Raw genomic sequence first — 363 nt, forward strand, 5'->3', positions numbered from 1 at the left:
CCCACCGCCACCGAGGGGCCCGGCCCCAAGGAAGGCTCTGATAAAAAGCTCGGGCTCCAAAATAAACAAATAAATAAATAAGCAGGGGAGAAAAATCAATTTTTCAAATATGAAAAAAAAACCCAAGAGGAGGGCCGGGCCCGCGGGGATGCCGGGAGCAGAACCGCGCATCTCCCCAAGCGCGGGGCGCAGGGATGAACCCCCCCTCTCCGGTACACGGAGATGATTCGGGACCCCCGGGATGGCGTCAAAGGCGTCACTGCCAGCATCCCATCCGCCTTTCCAGCATCCCATCCGCCTTCCCCCCCCCTCCGCCGGAGGGCAGCCCCGCACGCCCCCGCGCATCCTCCGCGCATTCTGCGC

Source organism: Geospiza fortis, unplaced genomic scaffold (genome assembly GCF_000277835.1).
Source record: "Geospiza fortis unplaced genomic scaffold, GeoFor_1.0 scaffold106, whole genome shotgun sequence".
NCBI classification, from domain to species: domain Eukaryota; kingdom Metazoa; phylum Chordata; class Aves; order Passeriformes; family Thraupidae; genus Geospiza; species Geospiza fortis.